Source organism: Periplaneta americana, chromosome 9, assembly GCF_040183065.1.
Source record: "Periplaneta americana isolate PAMFEO1 chromosome 9, P.americana_PAMFEO1_priV1, whole genome shotgun sequence".
In the NCBI taxonomy this organism is placed as follows: domain Eukaryota; kingdom Metazoa; phylum Arthropoda; class Insecta; order Blattodea; family Blattidae; genus Periplaneta; species Periplaneta americana.
Genome location: NC_091125.1, coordinates 135,888,114 through 135,915,620, shown reverse-complemented (window position 1 = coordinate 135,915,620; position 27,507 = coordinate 135,888,114). Strand labels below are relative to the sequence as shown.

At 34.9% G+C, this 27,507-nt stretch overlaps 1 protein-coding gene across 21 annotated transcripts in view; it reads left to right on the top strand.

Moving 5' to 3' along the window:
* LOC138706539 (coiled-coil domain-containing protein AGAP005037) overlaps positions 1–27,507 on the top strand; it is a 1,408,895-nt gene that overhangs the window by 618,137 nt on the left and 763,251 nt on the right. Inside the window, exon 1 of one of the 21 annotated variants that reach the window (XM_069835963.1) lies at positions 9,956–10,332. The exons of the other annotated variants lie outside the window; for them this stretch is intronic. The gene's annotated coding sequence lies outside the window, so the exon portion shown is untranslated. Of the gene's footprint in view, positions 1–9,955; positions 10,333–27,507 lie in introns of those variants that run through there. 21 annotated transcript variants of the gene reach the window in all.

Sequence of the window (27,507 nt, the reverse complement as noted above, 5' to 3'; positions counted from 1 at the left end):
GGCCAAAGATCTGTGGGTCGTCCTGCTAAGAAATGGCGTGAAAATTTTATGTGAGACCGTAACAAGTCTTGTGGCCTAACACTTGTCAAGCAGAAGAAGACGAAGATTATTTCCTATTAATAGTTAAAAAAAAAAGTCACTTTCCGTCCCCTAGCACGAGTTCTACTCTTTCAGGAGTGAGGTAAAATGTTATCTGTTTATATTATATTTTGTTACAATTATTATAAAAATAAATACATAAGTTAAAAAAAAATATTGTACGTACCAATTGAGGGGCTCGGGCGTAAAACATGGTAGCTAACATTTTGGCCGAAAATGACATACGTAGTGTATAATGTGGTATCTTACAATCTGCGTCTAATGCAGTAGTTAATTTTTTTACATTTCAACAGATGGCAGAAGCATACAGATTTTACCTTCCTGGTAACTAAACAAACTGTTGTATGTATAAATGTTTACCTACCTAATAACTTCAGAACACTGAAACGTCATTTACCACGCTTTAGTGCTGAACCCTCATTCATTACTGTAGTACAGTATTATTATTGTAATGTAAGACTACCGGTATCATATTCAATTAACTTGACTGGGAGGAAGAGAAGACATGCTGGCCTTAGCTCTGCCAGATATAATAATAATAATAATAATAATAATAATAATAATAATAATAATAATAATAATTTATTTTATGCCATTAGGAAAGTTCAGGATAACAGGCAGGGTTTGGAATTGAACGGGTTACATCAGCTTCTTGTCTATGCGGATGACGTGAATATGTTAGGAGAAAATCCACAAACGATTAGGGAAAACGCTGAAATTCTACTTGAAGCAAGTAAAGCGATAGGGTTGGAAGTAAATCCCGAAAAGACAAAGTATATGATTATGTCTCGTGACCAGAATATTGTACGAAATGGAACTATAAAACTTGGAGATTTATCATTCGAAGAGGTGGAAAAATTCAAATATCTTGGAGCAACAGTAACAAATATAAATGACACTCGGGAGGAAATTAAACGCAGAATAAATATGGGAAATGCGTGTTATTATTCGGTTGAGAAACTTTTATCATCTAGTCTGCTGTCAAAAAATCTGAACGTTATTAGGCCTATTTATAAAACAGTTATATTACCGGTTGTTCTGTATTGTTGTGAAACTTGTACTCTCACTTTGAGAGAGGAACATAGGTTAAGGGTGTTTGAGAATAAGGTGCTTAGAAAAATATTTGGGGCTAAGAGGGATGAAGTTACAGGAGAATGGAGAAAGTTACACAACGCAGAACTGCATGCATTGTACTCTTCACCTGACATAATTAGGAACATTAAATCCAGACGTTTGAGATGGGCAGGACATGTAACACGTATGGGCGAATCCAGAAATGCACATAGAGTGTTAGTTGGGAGGCCGGAGGGAAAAAGACCTTTGTGGAGCCTGAGACTTAGATGGGAGGATAATATTAAAATGGACTTGAGGGAGGTGGGATATGATGGTAGAGACTGGATTAATCTTGCTCAGGGGGACCAATGGCGGGCTTATGTGAGGGCGGCAATGAACCTCCGGGTTCCTTAAAAGCTAGTAAGTAAGTAGGTAATAATTTATTTTGCATGCAACATCAATCATAGTATCTTGTTATTTCTTACATAATTGCAATGCAGTAATAAAAATGTATTTTGGGGGTACGTTAGCAAAAAATATTGAATACCACTGGTTTAAATTAAAGTCAATTGAAATAAATACCTATTTAGACGGGATAGTTTTGGCATGAAAACCCTGTATTTGTATATCTGATGTTGTATAAACTAAATTTTATCTTAAGAGACATATTTAATGAAGACAGAATGGATAATTATATTTTCCATATTTTTTTGTTTCATAATTCGTTTACTTCTAAAATAAAATTCATTCCTGAAATGTAAATGTAACCCAGTCATGAATTGTTTGTCATCGTTCACTTTCATTTCCTTTACTAGGAACCGACGATGGGATTTGAACCGTTTCGTGGGATCGTGGGTTTCCAAGACAACGGACGCGTTATTCGTAGGCAGTGCCCAGAAGAGTGGAATGCGTTTCTCGCGTGAGCTGGGAAGGGAATCCACACCACCAAGGGGTCATGGCCGGAATTAGGCCTGGCCATGACACAAGGTCTCTCCGTGTGGCACGAGACCGCGGGTGTACAAACAGTTGACCAGTCTTCTCCCTCATATATGATTGGTCTAATCGTACTTCAGTTAGCAGTCAATTCTAACGCTGAAAATACGAATTCGTTCCTACGTAGCAGGTACTCCGTCGTCTATCTATTAGGATTTCTTTTCGCGTTACCATTTAATTTGTGTTTTATTAAATCTGTTTATTCTCATCAACATTTTTCGATAGTCACTATTTATTTATTTGTCGAATATATATACAGGATATAACTGAGGAACTATTCCTAAATTTCTGATGTGATAGAGAGCATGACATTAATAAAGTAATGTCCGAAAATGCTTCGTTTTCAAGTGATAATGGTAAATTTAAAGAATCTCAACTTGAAAAGTTACTTTATTTACTTTCTATGGTTACACAGTAACTTTTTTTTATCTAATGCCAGGTATTAAGAAAATGGTATTGAACAATTATAGGAACTGTTCAAATTGCTATCGCCATTGTTGACACATAAATTCCAATGCCGAATCCTTCGAAATGTCTGTGGTCGATTACGAAGATTGTCAAAAGCAAGAATAACTGTAGTAAAATCTGGGGAACGTGTCGGCCGAGCAACTGGACAACGATACTATCAAAGAAACAAATTGAAGACCGAGAAAAAAGATCACTAAACTGTTTCCTTATTATTTTTGTTGAATTTAATTTTTAAGTTAAAAACCTTATTTTGTGTTTAATGGTAAAATTAATTTATTGTTTTTGTATATGTTGTTGATTAAATTTTTTTCAATTATAGCTTATTTTACTCGATTCTTCACATTCCATTTCCTATTACCATTCATTGTAATAGCAGCCGTAATAGTGCATTGGAATAATTTTATCTTCAATTTCCATATTAGGCTTAATATTATGTACACTATTAATAAATATGTTTTAAAATGCTTATCCAAAGATTCGGAAAATGTATATCTGGCCACTACCTCGAAGTTGTTGATCCTGTCTTGAAAATGTTGTATGGCAAGGAATATGGCGCTGAGGTTGTTGCTTTTCATAGATTCGCTTTGCCAAATTAGCATTGCCGTATGCTGCTCCACATGACGTATGCATGTCTGCAAGTTGAATATTTGTATACCGATGTATTTTAATAGGCCTACCATGAAATGAAATAAACAAATCTCAGAGACGATGTTTTGTGACATGCAACAACAAACTTCAATTATTTCCATGGTAACAAGAACAGCTGAAACGTAAATGCAGCCACAATGTGAGTGATAAGCTCTGTCTTTTATACAAAGCATTTCCAGGGACTATTTTATTAAGAAAAAAATGTTTATTTTCATGTCCTCTAACATCAGAAAATTCGGAATAGTTGTTCTGTTACATCCTGTATACAGGGTGTCTCATTTATCTTGTGCACCTATTATAACTTTTTTGTTTGGATAGGTATTGGAATTTTTTTTTTTAGTGTTATGTTACGAGTAGAACGAGGGGCTAACATGAGTGTAGAGGTTTGGTGCATGTAGTTACATTATGGTACAAGATACACGTGACGTCATCAATTTTTCAAATAACACTGCGTACTTTAATCATGTTACATTGTTTACACACATTAAGACGAGTTCAAAAATGTATCACAATGTCATCTTCCCAATCAATAACAACAACAAAATGCAGAATGAATGACATCAGAATGTGCCGTTTGTTGCGGTGCTCCATTCATCTTGTGCATTAACGTACACAAAACGAAAGACGACTGAGGTCCGTACACGTCGTGTGTTGTGTGTTTGCTGTCTTAACATGTAAACAAACCACAACAACTGTCGACGCCACAATTCACGTACAGTGGCCTGCACGTTCTCCGGACCTGTCACCACTCGACTTCTTCCTGTGGGAACTGTGAAGGACAGTGTGTACCAGAACTTTCTGACAACACCAGACGACTTGCAGCAACGCATTCGATAGGCTTAGGCTTGTCCATTCAGCCAGCAACGTGCAGGGCAGTCATACGGTCTTTCGGGGAACGCCTTCGAATGTGCATTAATGTGAATGGTCACCATTTGGAACATCTTCTGTGACTCTCAAAGCATAACATTATCACATTGGAAGTAAGTTTTTGTTTCGTTTTGTTGTTATTATTGATTAGGAAGGTGACATTGTGATACATTTTTGAACTCGTCTTAATGTGTATAATCAATGCAACATGATTAAAGTATGTAGTGGTATTTGAAAAATTGATGTCGCATGTATCTTGTACCATAATGTAGTTGCATGTACCAAATCTCCACATTCATGTTAGCCCCTCGTTCTAACATAACGCTCAAAAACAAAAATTCCAAATACCTATCCAAACAAAAAAGTTATAACAGGTGCACAAGATAAATGGGACACCCTGTATATCTGTACATGTATTTAGAATAGGATTACTGTATTTCATTGAATTGGTTTGTTGGAGATCGGTTAGTATGGGTCTATTGAATTGAATTGAATTGAATTGAATTGAATTGTATTGAATTGAATTGAATTGAAAGGAGAGAAGTGGGAGGAGAAATTTAAAAGGTACGCAGAACGCGTCCTCATAAAGGGTTCGGGGATGAAAGAAACTGAATATGTGAGCTCCAAGCCTGTTAGCCACTTGTCTCACTCCAGATTGCGCTGCTCCACTGAAGGAGCTCTAGAAAATGTTTAAGGGGGAAAGCCGAAAATGGACGTAACCTCTTAGGTACCACACACGCGAGGGGAGGGAAATGTGATCACAGGACAGGACGAAGAAGTGATAGAAATAATAAATATAATTCACTCAAGAAAGTAATTCTATCCCTCTACCAACACACATCAATAACGTATCTCATTGTCGTTGTTAAGCAAGTGTGACGTCAGATGAAACTTTGGTAATATTTTATCAATTTCACCCTCAAACATAAATGTTTCACGTTAAAATTTGAAGAAACGAAAACTGTTTCTTTGTATAAACGTTATTTGTACAAATCTTCAACTATTTGGAAAGTGTCTTGACATCCGATTGACCCTGCATGTGTTCATAGCCCTCACAATGAAGATGGTGTTAATAAGTGATCTATTGTTTTAAAATATTACGAGTATATTTATAATCTGTCACAAACTTTTGAGGCTAGCGACCCAGACATAAATCTCGACAGATGCTGTAAGATTTGAAAAACTTACCCCATTTAAACTTTTAGCCCCCCCCCCCACGTATCTGCTCATCCAGACATGTATAGTTATATTCTACTAGACTTATTCTTATCACTAGAGCCCGGATGTTAGGCATTTGTAACAGTTAAAATAGGCAGGCAGAAAAGGCAATAAAACGTAAAAAAAAAGGTACAATAATCTTTGAAAAAGGCATTAGAACTTTTAAAAAGGCATAATATATTTCAGCAATAAATTTAAATTGTATCAACATAACTCACATATTTACTTCGTAGGTGACTCATGTTGACTTATGAAAGACTTCTTTTCGTGATTAACTGTCTTTTCATAAACCTTCCATAACAAAACTGTTCCATCGTTTGAAAACACATGGACACCAAATTCACTAACGTAAGCATGAAGTTTACTTTTCAATAGTTTACTGAATTTAGGCATTCAGCTAACCCATCTTATACCTTCTGTCAACCGACAATAACTGACTTTTCCGTACTCAAATTTCTTTTTCCTACAATAATAAACCCGTGTAGCACAAAATTGTAATAGTAAGATTTGAAAATATGAAAGCAAACAATTGGAAATGCTACGTGACAACTTCTATGAGAACGAGCTTAATATTTAAAATTATAAAGCTGATTGCTGGTATCGTGAAGACATGATAATATTATATTTGTAACTATAGATTGTTGATCATTATTCATATTACACCAATAGTATTAAAGCACGATTATTAGCAGATTAAACACTGACATAAATTACTTTTATTTACTATTGTTAGTAAAGTTAGTCATTGTTTCAAATAGTTAAATTTCATACACATTACATTACAATTAATTAGAAAATTGCAAATAAATCAGAAATATTGCTTTAAAATGCCAAAAAAAGTATTTATTAATAATTTCATTTTGTTGAAGTTTTGACCGATAAGCAAAGTACAATAGGTTAGGATTAAATGGTTCCGTCTAATGCTTATCTATTAATATTGTGTAATATTACAATTTATTTATCATGAACGTTTTCGGAACATATATGTACCATCTTCAGATGTTAAAAGATAGTCTTAATACATATTTGATAATGTCATAAAGGTAAAACATAAGTAACAGCGACATAACCGTTATATACTATTCAAGTGACCGTATGATTACAATGTTCACACCGTTATTAATTACACACTATCCCTTCATAATGAATTAAGCACACATACTGAATAAAACAATTAAAACAGAGATTTTAAAACATTAGCTTTGGCAATAGCAGATAATGCTTGATAGATGCCAAAGCTAATGTTTTTAAATATCTATTTTAATTGTTTTATTCAGTATGCGTGCTTAATTCATTATGAAGGGATAGTGTGTAATTAATAACGGTGTGAACATTGTAATCATAAGGTCACTTGAATAGTATATAACGGTTATGTCGCTGTTACTTATGTTTTACCATTATGGCATTATCAAGTATGCATTAAGACTATTTTTTAACATCTGAAGATGGCACATATATGTGCCGAAAACGTTCATGATCAATAAATTGTAATATATCAATACAATATTAATAGATAAGCATTAGACGGACCCATTTAATCCTAACCTATTTATTAATAAGAAACACCTTAAAAAGGGAAAATAGGCAAAATAAAAATTGGCCCTATCACTTTTACTCCAAATCACATTTATATCTATGAAAATAATGATTTACTTCCACTCAGTAAAAAAGGCATTTTGCCAAACATCCGGGCTTTAGTTATCACATTACGTGAAGCTAAATAGGACGCCGTCATCAGAATAAATTTCTTCACCTGTCCCCTCATAGCATAATGAAGACTTCCCACTCGACAATTCTGTCGGAGAAGTTGCCGATAGTGACAGGGGTACCAGTAAGAAAAAAGCGGTAAGTCTGGTATACAATTAGGTCAGCGAAGCGTGACTCATCTCATTAAAAAGAAAACCTCCTTGGGTTAATTTGCGTGTACGAGTGTAGTCTGGCCTTTCTCTGCCTTGCATTGTCAAGTTTTTGTATTTAACTGGATGCACAAAACTTTCGGTGAGTCTCTCGTGATCTGAGGTCGTCAGCATGGCGACCGAGTTCATTGAAACAAAATAACTACGTTCAAATTCTGACATGGGAGAGGTATTTCAAAATATTGATAGTTACTTGTAATTTCAATATGTATTATATTTAAATTATGCATTTTGTTTATTTTATTTTATTTATTTTCTGACATTGGAATTTTGTTTTTATTTGTACTTTTCAAAATGTAGAATTGAAATCACCGCCTGCTTGAACGCATCTGATGGCTGCTTATAATGCCTTCTCGTACGACCATTTTAACAATCCTTTCGCTGAAATGATAGGTGGCAGCACTAAATATACTTTGCTCATCCGTATGTCTGTTTCAAACTATGGAGAGAGAGAGGAAAACAAGTAAAACGTTCTATTTATTTTGTACCAGTGTGACATATTGAAGTGTGTTAGGAATAATAACTATCAGAATCTCTTGTAGACTATTTCGTTTTTATGACGTCATTCCATTTGCGACCAATGAAGTGTAATGAAATTTTGAATTCCAACTAATCACAGTCACACTTTGCGATAATTTTTGCAGCTAGATTTATCGCTATCAATTTATCGCATGGTCGTTCTTTTGTTTAGTCGTTGTCGCTAACTGTTTCCCCGTAAATTGATGATCATGAATACATTAAGATGCAACTACACGGTTAAACTTTTCTTTCAACTTTAAAGCAATGAATGCAAGATTGATATTTAATATTAATTAATAGCCTATATTTACGCAGTGAAGACGACGTTCAAAACGGCGCACCATGTAGACACAAAATCTTCATGCATCTTAATTGAACGTACCTTTTAAACTTGATTGTTTCAATATTCTTCCCAGATTGGAATATTGAACTGTGTAGATGCAGCTTTAGTTCCGTTACACACTATAGCGAGAATGCGTTTGTCGAGCTATAAAAAATGCTTTCGTGTAGCACTGATTGTAACGGTCGAAATAAGGCACAGCTGACATTGGTCCTGCTTTCACAGGTAACTTAACCTATAATTGTAGCCTATAAACTTTGTATTTTGTGAATGAAATGAAACAATTAATAGAAAGTCAGATGTTCAAATTTATGTAACATCATCGCATATCAAACCCAAAGACCTTGCATAATAATGGTATGGTCTTTGATCAAACTGCCTTCCGTATGGCGTAATAAAATTCGTGTTTTAATTAGGCCTATCTATATAGAGATGGCTTCACTGTGCAGCAACATGTCTCGCTGTGAATACATAAGCATTGGTATATAGCTGTCCCCACTGTTACTGTTAAATTATGATTTCAGCAGATAATGAATAGTACATTATGCAACGAGCCTATAATGAAGGTAATTAAGAAGCGAGTATGGATATTTATGAAACTCGCTTGCGCTCGTTTCATAATTTTCATACGAGCTTCTTAATTACCATTATAGGCGAGTTTCATACGATTTTTTATGCTCGACCATATTTCTAACTTGATATTATTAATTTTCTTTGTATCTGACCTTGACCAATGTCCCGTATGTTGTGAGAAAGTATTGATTTTTTCCGAGGAACAGATGTTCACATTGACCTTGCTAGGCCATAAGAACCTACAGAGATAACATTGAAATTAAATTAGACATTGAAAAACGAGATGACAAATTGAATTTATTTGGATATTATTTACAATTAACGCTAATTATTATAGTAACAGAACATAACCTTCTGCGACAGTATTGGATTTCCAGCCTCCGTGACTTTTCGCTAATTCTCTTTCGATTGCATATCCGAGAATAATCGATACTTGCGGTTTTATAACGGTAGAAAGCTGACCTGTCATTGGCTGAACAGTTGTGACCTGAGTCGTCATTGGCTGAAAGACCTGGCCTTTAATGAGTAGGTGTACTTTAATGACATGCATTAAAGGTCTGCTACCAGGTGTATAATTACTACATTTCGGCATGGTCGAGTATAAAATGTATTTATGTTATTATTATAATAATAAGAGAAAAGTGCAGTACATGTAATTAATATTGTTAAACCTGTATTTCGCTTTTCGCAATTGGCATTACTGAATAATAACATCGAATTTCTTTATTGCAGTAATCGATATTCATCTGTTTCAACTTCACAATGTCTGAATAGGTTAAGTATTCTTTAATATACAATTATTAACATTTTGTGATCGAATTTTAGGGATATTATTTACATTTTTATTTTATTCAGGAAATAGTCGTGGATTTATCGGCTGATCTCAGACTTCTAGTGACATTACTACAGATAAATTCGTGAAACCTCTATATTTTAGGTCATTTGTTTCATTTTAAAGTGTGTTAATTTTACATCATAATCAATTTTCAACTCTAAATGTTGTATCTTCAGAAGAATAGCTTATAACTGATTTAGGCATTGCTTTCTTGACGTGGTGTCAGCACGATACCGAGCCTGCGCATAAAACAAATGAGCGTATGGTATGAATTGTCACACTGTAAGTGGGATGTGAATCCACCGCCCGTAGCTTATACGCAGGGTTATAGCGGCGCCTTTTGCGATCCTACTCACTCACCGTGGGCAGAGGCTCACAGCTATCGCCTTCCACACGGGCTTTAAAGCTGCCGACCGTATTTGACGTCATTCAAACGTTGCAGTTTCCAACGGGGCTGGATTAACCCGTTGTTTTATTCGTGTAAAATTGACAGCTTGTTTCACGATTCTACGTAACTACGAACTGTGCGTGATCCGATGTGGATTAAATGGAAATTTTCCTCTAGGGATTCATGGTGAAAGTTTATGGGAGTAATAGTGTTTGATGGGAAGTTTTGTAACTTCTGTAATATCGCAGTGTTTTACGATTCTACGTTGAGTGGTGCATCATCTCGCAAAGTGTCGAAGACAGACGCCTTTGGATTACTTTATCGCTGTATTATAATTTAAGTCTTTGAGTGTGTTCATACTCGAAAACTGATCCCGCCATCGCATCTCGAGCCGTTTTGTGCATCATCTGCCATGGTAATGTGCTCACATAGTCGATTTAAATTTACAGATTATCAGATTTAAGTAATTAATTTTTTTATTTACAGTAGAACTTGGTTATAACGACATCCAAGGGACCTTAAACATTATGTTGTTATAAACGGGTGTAGTAGTAACCGAGATTAACATTATCAATCTAGTGAGGTGGAAAATGAAAAATAACAAACTTAATTAGTAATTTCATTTTGTTGGGAGTTTGTCCGATAAGCAAGCTACAATAAGATAAAGTTTGAATGGGCCGTCAATGCTTACCTGTTATTTGTAAAGATGTTACAATTTATTAATCACACAAACATTTTCGGCACATGTGTGTGCCATCTTCAGATGTTGAAGAGATTTACTACATGTTTGACAATGCCATAATGGTTACACTTGCTGTCGAGAGAACCGTTATTATATGTACGTAAATGACCTTATTGCAGTATTCCCATTGTCCCGTTAAAATGATTATAGCATACAATACTAAGTAAAACAATTAAAGACAGTTAATTAAAAAATTATCCCTTCGTGATGAATTATAGTTCACATAATTAATAAACATTATAAATAAAGGCTGACAACTTTGACAATTTCAGATGATGTTGAATGACTTCAAATATCAAGTTAATTATCTAATTACACATTAATACCATGTAAGATAGAACTAATCAGAATAATGAGTAGAATGTGAGCCATGAATTTCGTCTATTAATGGGTGATGTTCACTGTCATTCACTGTCACATATAGTAAACACTTAGAAAAGTTGATCATAGCGTGTAAGATGCTTGCATAATATGGATTCCAGTTATTAGGTGTTTTAGTACAATAATGTTGTTTTCTTCTGCCGACTTAAGTTTTTACAATTTCTTACAATGTCGCGTTGTCACTTTCCGATTTTCAGACTTTTTTTAGATTTATGTATTGACTTTTAAGCCTACAATGAAGAAAAATAAAATAGACGTGGGCCTAGAATTTTAATACAGAATACTGTATTTATAACAGTTTGTTCATTACTCATCAAACTATTTTACTTAAAAGTTAAGTAATCAGTCATTTTACTCTGTTGTCTTATACTTGCCCAATACACACTTTCTAGGGCTAAATTACGTTCTATGTTCATAATTTCAGTTGCAATTTCACTGCTCCCTTCTCTAGCTTCATAAAACATGTTCATAATTCTAATGGCGCGTTAAAATGCGTGCACTTAGTGAAAACTTCCTGTCGAAACTGATCTAATACCGCATGAATTCGGGCAGGTTACAATGGGGTGGGGAATCCGCCTGCATTCCAGAGGTCTATGAAAGAAGGAGACTGTAAACAATTTGTCAGGGTCAGATTTCAACAAAATATTTCTTAAAATACTTCGGTTTTTAGAAAATCCTATTCCAAACTGAGGTTGAAAACGACGTTATATGCGAGGTAGATTCATATGCGTTTGTCGTATTAAGCAAGGTAGGAAAGCATATGTCTTATGGGAAATTAGTTGGGATCACAGAATATTTGACGTTATAGGCGAGGTGTCGCACAAAACGAGGTCGCTATAACCAAGTTCTACTGTATTTATTTATTTCATCAATCTTTGTTCAATTTATGGCGGATTAGATGTGTTCCATTTCTTAATCCGCTATCACTCTCTATACAAAATATTACAAAAACTAATGCATATTTAACCTATACGTATCCTCTATACACCATAACAATAATAGTAATAGTAATAATAATAATAATAATAATAATAATAATAATAATAATAATAATAATAACTAATAAGTATAGCTCTTGAATAATTTCGAGGGAAAATTGTTCCGGGGCCGGGTATCGAACCCGGGACCTTTGGTTAAACGTACCAACGTTCTCCCACTGAGCTACCCGGGAACTCTACCCGACACCGATCCAATTTTTTCCTCTATATCCGCAGACCTCAAAGTGGTGCACTCAAATGTTGGTTGCTTGACGGTTGTCAGCCCATTTTGAGGTCTGTGGATATAGAGGGAAAAATTGGATCGGTGTCGGCTAGAGTTCCCGGGTAGCTCAGTGGGAGAGCGTTGGTACGTTTAACCAAAGGTCCCGGGTTCGATACCGGGCCCCGGAACAATTTTTCTCTCGAAATTATTCAAATTAACTTTACAGGTAGTTATTCCTGAAAGCTTAATTTGCAAGTATAGCTCTTGTTTTCAAAACTCTTACTTTAACTTTCTCATTTCTATACTCAATCTCTTAAAAATTATTCTGTTAACTTCACTGACTACTTTTCGTGGTTTCCTATCGTGTCCGACTACTCAACATTTATAATTCCATATCCGTTAGAGCTTTTACTTTCTCTTCCCATCTAATTTTAACTCTAAAAAGAAATTTTCCTAATTTATGCAGCTTGATGGCGTTTGGGGGACCATTCATTTTTTATAAGCTACTATAGCGTTTATTTGTAGAAATTTTTTATCCACCCAACGATTTCTCAAATCATTCGTTGCCTGACACTTTAACGCAATATGCATTGTGTCTTCCGCTAGTCCACACAAAGGACATTTATCCTTCTCTACGTTCCCTCTCTTATTCTTGAGCCTCCAGATATCTAATCTCCACCATGCCATTCCTGTTCTATCTTCCCTTGAATCTAGTCTAATATATTCTTCCTGTATCCAAAGCTGTTTAACCTCCCTATAGTATTTTAGTGATCCTAGGTCTTTAATATTACTAAAAATATCTTGTCTCGAAATTTCGTTTGCCCTCTCCTTTACTATTCTCCCAATAGTTTTCGTGTTTATAGACCTTAGTTCTCTCCATAGCCAATTTAGACCTAATCTGTTCATGTCTTGTTCCAGCTCTTTCAGCCAATTCGATTTCCAATCAGCGACTTCCATATAAAAGATACATGTTTTCATAATTGCTGAATCATTCCTAAACAGAATATTACCTAAATATTTGATTTTTCTTTCTAGAATAATTCCCAGACTCGAATCGGTTCCCATCTCTAGTAACGCTGCCAGGTTAGAATCATTCTCCGGTATTCCTAGAATTTTTTTTTACACATTTTGGCTCTTATGTTAATTTAAGTAATTGCACATTAGAGATTTATAGTATGATAATGATAATATTTGTCATCAACATCTATGTAACTGTTATGGTGTACCACCACATTTTTGTATATGGATTCCAACATTACTTCTATTACGGAACACTAGAACTGAGTTTTTTACAAAGAAAAAAAGTAAGAAATGTCATTTTTAGGTTTTTGTGCGAAAATATTCCTCGAAACTGAAGAAGTTTGTAGTAAGCAGTTTTTTTTTTCCTCTACGTCTTCTTTGAGCTTCAGGAGCGATTTTTATACAGGCCTGCCAATATTGTATCTCTTTTCACAAATTTGACTTTTTCTCGAAACTACATTTTTGATTTTCAAATTGCTCTGTGCGCATGCAGTTTTCACCAAACACTATGAAAATAATCGTACGTGTTCTTGCATGTATTATCTATGATATAACAATGAGATATTTTAATTATCTCGATAATTGGGAGCAAAAAATTGTTACGTAAATAAAAAATACAAATAAATAGAAGTCTGATTTTCAAATATGTATTGTGCCTGAACTAAACTAGATATCTTGAATTTCTCAATCTTAAAAATTGTGTGTGAGTCTCTGTCCATACGAAAATAAAATGAATTTGGTGTATTTGAATGTAATGCGTCTGGAAAATTTTGATTTCATCACTAATTTGCATAATTAAAATATAATTAACTTTGAAACTAGCAATCCGATTGAAATCAAAATTTGCACACACCTTATTCTTAACCTTCCTCCTACCAACATTTATTACAACTTACTTACACTATGGGGAGGTAATACAATTACCCCCATCAAAATCATATACCAATCTCTGTTAAGAATTTGGAATATTTAACAATTATGTATTATTGACTGTATATCTCTATAAAATGTAAAATAATCGTCCTATTTAGAAAAATACAGGATGGTTCAAAAGTTCCGTTCCATACTGTTGAAAACGTATATCAAAATTTAAAAAAAAACTTTAGATATGTTACTGGTGACACTATGAGATAACATACCGGTATTCCTCAAACATCTCATTAATATTTAACAGGATCCATTCTTTCATTAATGTGCATTCTTATACATAACTCATATGAATTGTAACCTTGACCACAATTTAATATTATAATTTTACTATTGTTCATTGGTTATAAAATATGTATTTTGATGTCAGCTATAACCCTAATATACCTCAGGGTGAAATAGGGTTTATTAAATTCGATAATAAAAAAAACGTATCGGTATACAGTAAATTTAAACTTGCCTCACATCCATTTCAAGACGAACTCCTCAAAGCTAGGCTATATAGTTTTGATTTTCATTTTTCATTTCGTTTATTATATTCCAGAGATCTATATTAGCAATGAAGCTTTAAGATGTGAAACAAGTCAAATTTTCACAAGATTGCAGTTACAATTATAATTTTTACAAAATTTTTACAGTTTTGCAATTTTCTGCAATTTTTTTTACAATATTTTGGTGAGATGTAGTAAGTTGAGGTGAGGCCCGAGGATTTGCCAAAAGATTATCTGGCATTTGCCTTATGGTTGGGGAAAACCATAGTGATTTAGTGAACAACACAGCTATAAGCTATGAATGTCACATTATTATAATATAAATTGGAAATCATTTCAGTTTTATTGAAATTTAAATTTAGAATACAATCTATACAACCATGAACATCTTTAAAAGATTTGTTTATGATAAAATAAAATTATAAATAGTCTATAAAGACTTATAAAAATAAATAAAAATGTAAATTCAATAAAATAAAATTTAGTTCTTCGTTGAAATTAAAATATTCGAACATCACCTACGCTACATGTTCATCTCAAAAAAGGGTCCACTAATACAATGAAACCTGTCTAAAGCGGCCATCTGAAGTTACCTTGTAAAATGGCCGTTTTATCAGGTGGCCGCTTGATTAAGGTTGCGGTTTTTTATGAATCAGCATTAAAATACTGAATTTCATTGACTTTTTAGTACTGTGCGTGTACGACACTCGTGCATATTAATGTCAGCCTCTTCCATTCTTGCAACTAGCCTTTTCAAAACTCAATTTCTTCGCCCTCGCACACTTGAACCATTCGTAAACGAAATCATTCACATTACTAAACACAGATTCTCTCTTCTTTTTTGGCCACCATGCATATTTTCCTCCCATTGTTTTAATATTTCATCTTAATTATACCGTGTATTTGTGTCCTTCCACATTTGAATATTTCTGCAATTTTTCTCACAGATGTTCCCTTCTCACTTTCTTCAATCATATTTCGTCTCACCTCTAAACTTAATACCACTCTATATTTATTATTAGACTCAAACTAACGTCACAGTTCCTCTGAATCAACTGAATGAAAAGAAGAATTCGTAAAAGCTGGTCCAAATAGAAAAAGATGGAAAGAGGAGAAAAAAAAATAAAAAACATTCGAATGGTTAACTACTGACCTAAAACATGCTGTGACATTTTCGATAGAAAACGTCCATGTTTCAATCCTTTAAAAACGAGTAAGAATTTATAGCTGTGCAGGGTCGAAGTGGAAAGTGACAAAAGAGTCATAAAACAGTAACCAACTAACCCCAAGATATGGAGGGTGTACTGTTGTACGCTTAGCTATTGTACTCGTGATATTGCTCTCTGTCCTCTAACCATCGAAAAAATAGGTCAGACAGTATCAGTGAAAAACATTTTTGTTGGACAGTGACTGTTATAGTCAGGTTCCAATCCAAAGAGACCCCGGCCGCTGGCCGAAGCATGAGGTGGCCGCTAAATAAAGAGAGAATTTGTATTGATCTTATGGAAAATCCAATTGGTTCCAAAGAAAATTGGCCTTTTGGCCAGGTGGCCGTTTAAATGAAGTGACCGCAAAGGCAGGTTTCACTGTAATTACTTCTAACAAAATCGCTTTTAGAATAACCGTAACACTTAGGAATAAAAAAAAATTTGAAAACCAAAAGTGATGATAATATGAATAACAATAACAGTCTGCAAGAAGTTCCAGCTGAACAACGACTTCATTCGTGATGTTTCCCTTACTGCTATCAGAGGATCACTTGCCATTTTAAAATACCATCTGTACTTTGTTTCCTAAAAGGAAATAACTTTTGTTTGAATTCTAATCTATTTGTTTACTATGTTTAGGCCTGTTATGTGTATGCTATTATCTGTACTTAATTTCACTTTTTTTTTTGTTCGTTCCCCACATTTCTCTTTTGTGGTCTGTTTTTGTTTTCACTCTGTGTATTTGTTATGCTTTGTCCAATGAGGCAGTCCCGTTATTGGGAAAGCTGAAAGAGTGTTTTTCTTATTATAAATGACATAAATAATATGAAAGGAAATAATTTGGAACCAGACAAACTCATAAATGAAGAAAATTAAGCTACAGATTGAAATTAATATCCAGGAATTTTCATGACACTGACTACCAAATGGGGGGTAACAAGTTCACCCCACATGAATAAAGCGAATTACTTCTTAAAGTAGATCAACTATTTAGGTTATTCTTAATTCAAAATGTTGGTAGACATATAACAGACCAATACAAAAAATAAAAAATAAAACAAATATGGACAAAAATGGAAACAATACTCAAAAATCATTAGTGGGGTGATCCTATTACCCCCCCCCCCTTGGTCGCAGGAGGGTTAATGCATCTAACGAACAGTTAAAAAATTAATCAATCGGATTAAAATTGTAGAAATTTCAAAATTCAGTCCTGGTGTCCCTTAAATTACATTTCTCTACAATTAATATGGAATCCCGACCGTTCGTTTAACTAATAACTTTACTAATCGTGATATTAACTTAACTCCAAACAATACATTTCTCCTTGCTGAGCTTAAATATCCACCATACGTTATTTCTCCTCACAGATTACACTCACTCACGCTCCTTCCTGCATTCTATTCTTACTAACATAATTTTTTTATGTAATTGCCGTATTTCTACATCTCATCTTAAGGTCCATTCACAATGGAAGGTAAACGCAACATAAAACTAAAAGTTTGTTCCTATATTACTTCATGAAAGCAGTCACAATGAATTACATAAGCGCAACTGCAACGGGAAAGTTTGTAAACTCTAAACTTTAGTGCTAGCATTTACCTTATTTTGAAACAAAACACGATCAGAGAGCAAACTTTTCAAAACATGTTATGGACCTTGTCCAGACACTATTTTCATTTCATAGGCCGTGGTTATACGTTGCAGGGCGGCAAAATCATTGAACAGCGAGCGAGAATGGAATAATTCGATGAAAAAATTATTTTGTATGAAAGTAAACGTTGCCTATACAATAAAAGCATAGACTGCACAAAGACAATGTTTTGAAAGAAAACATTCGGGAAAAAATTGGAAATGAAATGAATTCTGAAGGTAAGAATGTGTTATATTCGTGTAATTGCATGTAGTGTAATAACTAGACGTCGGATTTTTAGGCTCGAATAGGATAGACTGCAACAATTTTATGTACAAATTCCTAAATCTATGCAATACGAGAAACTCACGAGCGATGATATTGCCTGAAGGTAGGAGCATTAAAGAACGTATGTTTCTGCCTACGCTGAACGAGCCTAAAAATCTGAGGTCTAGTAATAACTAATCTTTTTACAATCACAAAGTAAAATTTAGCCTAATTTGATTCTTTTGAGAAAGAAAAGAAATATTTTAGTAAGCTATTCTTGACAATGAGATAAAATTTTATAAATGCAGACATAACCTCAAAAACTTGGCCAATTAAGCTACGATCTCGTCTTTACCTATTATGATGATTACGTACGATAACAACGATCATTGTGAATGCTATATGGTGTACGTCATACGTTTATGTTAACGTTAGCGTTTGCCTTTTTATTGTGAATGGGCCTTTACTTGTCCTACTTTAGCCTTTTAAATTTTGTACGTTTCACATCATTTCAATATTCTATTTTTTATCTGTATATTGATCATTATTACTCTTTAAAAATATAGTTCTTAAATTTTAACTCTGTCTCCTATTTAAAGTCATTGTACTAACATTTTTCTAACCTCTCTCTCCCTAATTATAAAAAAATCGCTATTTATATTTAACACTTAACACTTTACACGGTTTTACTGGGATCTTCTTTCTAATACACATCATTTTTATAACCTTGCTAAATCTTGATGAGTTTCAAGTTCACTTTAGTTTGATAATCCATTCCTTAACCTTAAGCAACAGTCATAATAAACTATCTAAAGATTTGCAACCAGCCTCACTAATATCATCTTTCAGAACTTCTCTACATGATTTTCTAAGATTTACTTCTTTACCATAAACTTCTATATTAGAGATAAGTTTTTTTTATTTTATTGGATTTCCAAGTTTATAGAACCCTATTTTGCCCGAAGATATATTAGGACTGTAATTAAATCATACATATTATAGCCTTGTACAAATACATAAAATATATACATAATTATGACAAAAAATACATATATTACATTAAATGTGTATGACATAATAAAAATCATAATTTTATATACGAATACGTAGATATGAGATAAAATAGATATAATACATAGAAATAGATACACAATATATGAAACACAGACATATTACATACAATACTGTACTTTCCCAGGACATATCACACACAGACTTGTTACGTAAAAAAGTAAGCATTTCGTAGTAACAAACATATTACTTTTAAGGACGTATATGACATAAAAATGACATGAAATAGACACATGATATACAAATGCATGTTCAACACATAAGACATAGGCATATTATGTAAAATACACAGACACGACATAAAAAAACAGAAAAATTACATAAAAACCTTATATATGATATGAAATAGTGATATTATGGCCATTATTATTGTGATTATTAGTATTATTATTAATAGTAGTAGTATTTCCTTTTATTGCAGCCTCTTTTATCATGTGGCATGTTACATTAATGATAAAAGTCTGAATATATTCACGCACACAAAATTAATACATTCATATACCCTTGCTAATTGGATTATTGCATTAACTACTTCTCTTACGATGGCAGAAACACATAAACTAGCTATTTACAGTGAATTGTGAATATTTGATATGAATTTCTGAATTAGTATTGCCATTCAACGAGGGAACGCTATAAGTTTTGTGGGGACTTTTCCAGTATCTAAATCGTTGGAAGAAATATTTTATTTCGTGTAGAGCTGTAGACAGTTTTTCGCATCCTTTAGTTTTGTTGCTAATTTCTAGTTTGTCCCTTACTCAATTGTTTAATTTAATTTCAAAATTGAATTAAAGTTTATTTTGTATAAGACAGTTTGATATGTTTTTTTTATGCTCGGCCATGCCGAAATGTAGTAATTATACACCTGGTAGCAGCCCTTTAATGGATCTCATTAAAGTACACCTATTCATTAAAGTTCAGGTGTTCCAACAATCAGAAAATACCATTGTAGCAATATGAAAGCGCAAGTATCGATTATTCTCGGATATGCAATCGAAAGACAACTAGTGCGAGATTAGATTAATAATTAGCGTTAATTGTAAATAATATTCAAATAAATTCAATTTGTCATCTCGTTTTTCAATGTCTAATTCAATTTGAAGATTATATCAAGATTAATGTTTATTTTACTCTCTAGATTATATCAAGGTCAATGTCGACATTTGTTTCTCGGAAAAAATCAATACTTTCCCGTCTGCGCACATCTCACAATTTACGAGGTATTTCACAATGTCAGTTCCGCTCCTCAGTCAGATAAGAATAACATGAATACTTATGAATAATTTCAAGTTAGAAATATGTCGAGCATAAAAAGTCGTATGAAACTTGACTATAATGGTATTAAAATTATGAAACTCGCTTGCGCTCGTTTCATAAACATACTCGCGTCTTGATTACTACCATTATAGGCTCGTTGCATAATGTACTATTTTAGATAATATTGTTCTAAATTAAAGCATCAAGTGAAATTGTTAAGTAGGACAAAATCACTCTGTGAATTATTATTGTTACAATATTGTGTTGTTAGTGGTATTTATATTACCTCTAATTTGTCATGAGAATAACCATTTGATCATAATAGTCTTTGCTATAGTATAATTATGTTCGTATATCTATGTTCTCTTATTGTTATTTCTGAAATTCTCTTGAATAGCATTTCTTTTTAAACATAAAACACAGGGGCTTTTCAAATTGCCCAGAACATGAGATAACATGTGACAGTAATATCAGGCGAACTCTTTCGAAAATTGGGCAATAAAATAAGAGGTGTTATAAGCAAATATGATGTATAGAATAAAATCATAAAGACAGAGTTGAATATAATGTAGTCAATAATAACAAAAATAAGCGCAATGGAATACAAAACACATGTGGTTTTAACGCGTTAAGTCTGGTAACTCATCATAAGATATTCTTCTAATTATATTTGAAAGAAATCTAAGTTAGGAAACCCTTCACATAGAATTCCAGTGACAAGAAATAGCAACCGTGAAAGATGAATACAGCGATATTGTGTGTTACGAAATTTCCAGCGTGTTATCATGTTGTGACCGAATGTTTTAAGTTTTGAAAGCGAGAAAGATTGTAGAACCGAATAAAGGAGTAAAAAGGTGTTGAGTTGCGCAAAATGCGGTGTAAGAGATAAAGAGAGTGTAACCACAGCCTAGTATATACAGTCACGAAGCTTGAGTTGTGAGGGTGCTAGGAACAATAGACTGTGCCGATACTATTTCGCATTGTCTGTAATGAGGCGATATTAGCGATCCTAGAGGTTAGCAAATATCTATGGATGCATATTTACTACGTATTGAGCTTCGTGACTGTATATACTAGACTGTGGTGTAATTTCATCCTCTCGGATCACCTGAGCCACGATAATTTATCGAAAGAAAGTGAGATGTGATCGCGGTAATGGACGTCACAAGTGAACCGAACACTCGTATTACGAGCACGCTGCAGTTTATGCAGGGGTTTTAATCAATGGAGGATCGAAAGTATTACTCGTTGCACTGATGGCTGCCGGCGGCCAGTAGGCGAACTAAAGCATAAACACTGCGTAGGAGCTGGATCGTATCGCATAACGCAGCGCCAATGCCTTCTCGAAATCGACAATCATTCGTGCAACGAGTAATACTTCCTTGCATGTGTGTTTAATTTATGCGTCCAAGTAAGGTTATATTAAAAATGAAGTCTTGGGTATTTTGCTGTTGAACTGAATGGAATGATAGTTATTCAGTTTCACAAGTCGAAAATTGAGTTTACACGTTTATACATTTTAAAATTGAATTATTAATATATCACATTTCTCTGTCCTATTAAATTAACTTATTCCGTTGTTCGGTTGTGCTTCGTGGTCTGGCGATTAAAACAACAAACGTTGAGTCCGATGTTTATGGGTTTTCACCCCCAACGAGGACGACAAAATTCTTCGCCAGACTTCTTCTCGGATAAAGGAAAGTTCTTAATTTTCGTGTGGTATATTTACGGTTGGAAGTATCGTTGAATAAACAAATACTATTGCTGTTAGGAAGAAGAATAAAGTGCATAAGACTTGCTGATGACATGGTGTTGTTAGCAGAAGAGGAGATGATACTAAGGGATATGTTACTGGAACTAAATGGCAACTGTGAGCAGTATGGGATATGATTAATGCAAACAAGACGAAGACCATGGTCATAGGAATAAATCTAAAGAAGGTGAACTTGTGAATGAGGCAGTAGAGCAAGTGAACAGCTTCAAATACTTGGGGTGTACTATAAGCAGTAACTTGAGCTGCTGCCAGGAAGTCAAAAGGAGAATAGCAATGGCAAAGGAAGCTTTTAATAGAAAACCAGCATCTTTTGCGTACCTCAAGAGAAAAAACTAAGGAAGATACTAGTAAGTGCTTTGTATGAAGTGTGGCATTGTATGGGGCAGAAACATGGATATTAAGATGAAGTCAAGAGAAACGGATAGAAGCATTTGAAATGTGGATATGGAGAAGAATGGAGTATATGTAGTGGGCAAACAGAATAAGAAATGAAATTGTATTGGAAAGAATGGGTGAAGAAAGAATGATGCTGAAACTGATCAGAAAGAGGAAAAGGAATTGGTTGGGTCACTCTATATCCACATTTCAAATGCTTCTATTCGCTTCTCTTCACTTCATCGTAATGTCCATATTTCTGCCCCATACAGTGCCACACTCCATACAGAGCACTTCACTTGTCTCTTCCTTAGTTCTTTTTCAAGAGGTCTGCAGGAGATGCTCATTTTAAAATAAATGTAATGTTTTTATATTTTGAAATTTATTTTCGTATGCAATGTTTCATAAAACGGCCAGAAATTGAAACATTAGAACGACTATCTATAAAATTCAGTAAGTATTACCAACAATTACTAGTTAACATTTCAATATAAAATGCTATTCTAATGTGGCTAGGGAGCCAATATCAATAGTTGGAGATAAACTTCTATGGAAGAATGCTCAGAAAAATGCGTAAGGATGGTACTGCAATAAAAACTAGAATTACTGCAGGAGCAATTGTTCATGCTAATTCAGTTATTTGACCCCAGGTCAGAGTTGCAGATTATGTGTGTAATGCAGGTTAATAGCTTGTTTATCGACATTTTTAAGCTAATGATGTTATTTCGTTTGATATGGGCGACGGCGTGGTGTTAGTAGAATATTGGTGGAATGCTGCTGACATAGAATTTGCGAGAATCGATCTTCGGTGTTTTGGGTGACAGCCATTCGACTGCCTGATAAATTGTTCTTTCGTACATATACATCACAGACTTCTCTTACTTCAAAATTAGCTTCTCAAATATTTTACAAAGATTTTATCTGCTTCCTATATTTTAATTTCACACTAAGTTTTATAATCTAAATCTATATTTAGTAGCATTCATTCATGTGTTCGCTGCAAATTTTCATTTCAGTTTTCTGGATGTCGTTCTACGGGCAGATGTTCACGATCTGCAATGTAATTCACGCTAAAAGGGTTTTAACAGACTAGCTGGACAGCCCTGACACTGCAGCCGTACCTTACGAGTTACATCCCGGCCTGTGGTCATGAGTTTGTAATTGAGAAATGAGGTGTGAACTATGGTGGAGACCTCCTGCGGATGAAATGATTCGTAATTTGATGAACACAAGGGGTGTACACATCGTTTCCATCTGAACGCCTACCCCACTGTGTTGTTTCCCTGGTTATATATTGCGGTCTGTCAGTTAGTCCAGGCAGTTTAAAAGACGTTCAAAGAAAAGCCCTGCAAACACGACGGAATTGCCTGCTGTCTTTAAAAACACTTCGTTGTTAGGATACGCGGGGACTTGTAAAGGATGTCTCCTATGAATTCTGTTTAATTAAGGCTGTAACTTAAATCTACTTTTTACACAAAGCGGTAGTACCTTGCCTGGGGTGCACAAACCCCCGGAGGTGCGAGACTTTTGAAAAGATATCCGCTTATGAATAACTAGCAACAAAGAATGAGCAGAATTAGAGCAGACTGCACAGCGAAATGTTCTTAAAACCTTTAGTTTTACAGTTTCATAATCTTCATATCCGGGATCCGACGGAATAAGCGCCGTCTTTACGCATGTCGTATATATTATTTTAATGTACCAAAGTACATATGATGTTTCCATGCAGATATTTTGCGTCGTGCGATGAAAGAGTAGTGGAACGGAGAAAAATTCTCTACGGCACCGGGATTTGAACCCGGGTTTTCAGCTCTACGTGCTGATCCCGGCCAACCAGTCACTCATAACGAGTGCACCTCCGCACATATGTGGACATTCTACGTTCATAGACATCTATGACGTAGTGCAGAGGGCGGCCACTAGAGGGAACCCAAGAGGTGGAACTTAAACTGAGACGATTCGATCCGACATGCGGGATGGGAATCCGGTGTGTCTTAGTAGATAGAGCGTCAGCACGTAGAGCTGAAAACCCGGGTTCAAATCCCGGTGCCGGAGAGAATTTTTCTCCGTTCCACTACTCTTTCATCGTTCCTCATTAAAACTAATATTTCTAGACATAGATTACCGGTAGGCCTGCTTGTTGAAAATTACTTGTCCTGTCTCTATTACCTGACGAAACTTTGTCAGTCGAATTTTTAGATACACTATATAGACGTATTTGATTCCTTATATTATGTAAGATACAGGGACATCATTTTATTTTTACTTCAATTTTTATTGTACCTGAGTTTTTTAATGTACTTCACTCCCACCCCTTCTACTAATGAAGTTCAATCGTCATTCACACAGAATCAAGGCCGCATATAGTAAACAGCATTGAGTTAGTGAGTATAGCACGTTCCAGAAATATGTTCGCGTTTTCCAGTGACGAAAGAGTTTTCAATATTGAATCATATTTTCGCACAGGTACTGTCCGTTTGCCTACGTCGCATCCCGATTTCCCCATGTAGAAACTGGGCTGTCTTAGCTCTTTTCTGAAAACATTAATTTCTGTTAGGAATTGGACGTTTACGTAATATTATACAACTGTTTAAAATAACTTAAATAAAAGGGCCTCGTTAAGTAATTAACTGTCACGTGATTTCCCCTCTTTCTACGATCCTACGGCATAACCACTTGGACGGACAGCAGATAGCGTGTCTGAGTAATTTTATCTGTGCGGGTCGGGCAGAAGTGAATATTGAATTTACAGTACGTAAGGTACTATTTTATAGAGTAGGTACAGAATTATTTTAATATGAGTTACTAGTACGAAGGACGAAACTAGTAATTGGAATTAGATGCAGTAGTCTATAGTGCGATAATATGCACAAAAAATTGAAGCCTGTATTGAAATGAACGGCCACCATTTTCAAAAATGTGTTTAAATATCCATAATATGTTTTTTTTTTTCAATTTAACTTCATTCTCTATATTGTACGCTAATGTGCTGTAGACAGTAGCTATAATATACACTGTATAATGAATACATTTGCATGGATAACTCAATTCGTAAGTAAAAACACTTATTCTTAATACAGTACTGCATTTTGATTAAACAAAAACCTAATGAAAATTATCGAACTCAAAAGCGTGATATTTCCTAGTTTACGTAAATGGATGAACTACTTTTCTTCCCTCGTATACCTAGTCAAGTGATTCGTTTGTGTTTTACGCCAGTATCATCGAACTCCAGTCGTGGAAGGGGGTAGCGAACGGTGTTCCCGGTTCTCTAAAGTTATAGCCAGGTTAATATAAAAAATGTTAGTAAAAATAAAATGATGTCCCTGTTTAATCCGAAGTGCACTTTCTGAGTATGACACTTGGGATATTCGTCGTCTCCGTTCACAACGCCGCTTCATGCTGCAGGTCGGCACAAGCTCTGTCCCTTGTCCCTGGTTGCGATCATCGTCTATTTCTGGACCATTATACCGCGAACTACACGTAAGAGATTATATTTAGGAACATTCCGGGTTCACAGACTCACCTCTCACTGCATCAACAGAATAAACCTCCCGTCACCTGTACGTACTTAGCGCCAGGGGGCTTCATCTAGTATATGACGTCACTTCCTGAAATTCGGAGTGCCTCACACCCACATAGTGTGTTGCTCTCTTTCAACCAGTACTTCTTATTATGACGAGGATAAAAATAATATCTTAAATACCTGTACTTCATAACGGCCTTCATAAATCGTACTTGGATCGTCATTATAAAAGTATTAAATAATATTGATCGGAAATGCCGTTTCACAACAAAAAAGAAAAAAAAAAAAACTGTTCGTAATTGAAAGGCTGTACACGTTCCAGAGCTTCGAAAGGTCACGTAAAGACCTTTCATACATGTAATTGCTTACTGATACTTTATCCTCTTGTCTAGTGCCGAGGTCAAGAGTGCGTGGTCCGTTACCTCCACGTCCATTGAGCGTTACATAGAACTGAAGTGCATCTTATGAGCTTTACAGCATCAGTTTCAAGAGATACTGTAATTGATGTATATGTTTATGTTCAACTATCACGTACTGATCGCCGTTAAGTCTATAGTCTGTGACACTTAACATACAGGGTGTTGTCCACACCTGTGGAGTAACGGTCAGCGCGTCTGGCCGCGAAACCAGGTGGCCCGGGCAAGTTACCTAGTTGAGGTTTTTTCCGGGGTTTTCCCTCAACCCAATACGAGCAAATGCTGGGTAACTTTCGGTGCTGGACCCCGGACTCATTTCACCAGCATTATCACCATTTCATTCCGACGCTAAATAACCTTAGATGTTGATACAGCGTCGTAAAATAACCCAATAAATAAATACAGAGTGTTCGAAATAATGGAGTTGATTATCGCGGAATTGTCCACAGTGATCCGCCGACAACAGTTCACTGCCTGCATGCTGTGAGATTGCAGTAAATAAAATACGACTTCTGTCATGTGTTTCAATGTTTTCTTCTGTATTCCATTTCTCCGACTTTCCGTATTCTTAATATTGATTTATGCACCAGATTGCTAAAAAAAAAATAACGAGTTATACTTTTTGTGCGGTAAAAGCTGAAATTGCATTAGCGCCATAATTTTTTTTTTATTCTTTATTTTATTTAACGGCGCTCGCACCTGCCGAGGTTATATCAGCATCGCCGGTGTGCCGGAATTTGGTCCCGCAGGATTTCTTTTACATGCCACTAAATCTAGTGACATGAGCCTGTCGCATTTAAGCACACTTAAATGCCATCGACCTGGGCCGGGATCGAACCCGCAACCCGGGCACAGAAAGCCAGCGCTATACCGCCTGTACCACCCAGGGCGACTTAACGCCATAAATGTGCATGTACAGTATATATAGGGTGTTTCAGAAATACTTTGACAAACATTGGGGGCATTTTCCTCACACCAACACAAGAAAAAAAGTTCCTATAAACATGTCCGAAAATCCTTGTAGTTATTGATGAAAGAACATAATGAAACATCTGTTAGATATTGTCAGCTTGGTAGCAAGTGTTGCAATTTTAATCAATCCAAAAACTCATAACAAATGTTCAAAATGTTCTCTTGCTTCCACACATGCATGCACTCTTCAGATCATGGACTGTCGCACCCTTTCACATATTCCCACACGGTATCGACTTGTATCGATAACATCATTCGATTATCTAACAAAATGAATATTATTATCGGTTACAAACTTGAGTTAAGTTGTTGCATTGTACCTCGAAATGC